Source organism: Schistocerca serialis, chromosome 2 (assembly GCF_023864345.2).
Source record: "Schistocerca serialis cubense isolate TAMUIC-IGC-003099 chromosome 2, iqSchSeri2.2, whole genome shotgun sequence".
Classification (NCBI taxonomy): domain Eukaryota; kingdom Metazoa; phylum Arthropoda; class Insecta; order Orthoptera; family Acrididae; genus Schistocerca; species Schistocerca serialis.
In genome coordinates, this window is record NC_064639.1 from 854,769,426 (window position 1) to 854,770,366 (window position 941).

At 37.9% G+C, this 941-nt stretch overlaps 1 non-coding gene across 1 annotated transcript; it reads left to right on the forward strand.

The window, feature by feature from the left end:
• Positions 1-471: 471 nt before the first annotated feature.
• Trnar-gcg (transfer RNA arginine (anticodon GCG)) lies at positions 472-546 on the forward strand. The gene has a single exon. It is a non-coding gene; the product is annotated as a tRNA-Arg (tRNA).
• The last annotated feature ends 395 nt before the right edge of the window (positions 547-941 follow it).

A 941-nucleotide genomic window follows, 5' to 3' on the forward strand; every position in this document is an offset into this window, starting at 1 on the left:
CGACAGTTCCTGATGCTTAGTACTAATGAGTGGACCTACTCAAGGTGGGTACAAAACGAACTGATTCAATATTTAGCAGTTGGATCTGTAGTTCTCTAAAACGTTTGGCAATTGGAAAATTGTATCTCTAAAGCCTTTACAGAATTTATTTCCTATAGTTAATTGCTAAATAACGCCAGCAAGCAATAAAAATACGTAATGTAAAACAGCGTACACACAAAATAGCCAAAAACCATATTAAAAAGGATGGAAGAAGTGTTTTTATCACTTAAACTGTAACACAAAAAGATTCAATAAAATTACACACACACACACACACACACACACACACAGACCTAGGTTTCTATAATGAATATCCTTCCTTCCAGGAGTGCTAGTTCTGCAAGGTTCGGAGGAGAGCTTCTGTGAAGTTTGGATGGTAGGAGAGGAGGTACTGGCGGAATTAAAGCCGTGAAGACGGGGCGTGAGTCGTGCTTGGGTAGCTCAGTTGGTAGAGCACTTGCCCGCGAAAAGCAAAGGTCCCGAGTTCGAGTCTCGGTCCGGCATACAGTTGTAATCTGCCAGGAAGTTTCAGACCTAGGTTGCTTATTGGGGGTATGCAAGTGTAATTACAGATCTCTACGAAAATTCTTATTCTGGAGTAATATAAGATTGTGGTATTTCTCAAGATATGTAAGATTTCTAATGCAAAACGCATTTTATAAGCGCAATGGATTTTCACCCTAAGTACTTTCATATCCAAATCGTCGTATTACTTATTAAAATACACATAGCTTGCACATTCACACTGCTGATAAAAACTTTTAGGTTAAGCAGCACTTGTTAACGACAAAAGTTCCGTTGTTATAGCAAACTTTGCAAGCTCGATGAACTTTCAAAATAGGTATTTTCACATCTAAATTGCTGGTACAACATATTAAATTACACACAACTCATTTATT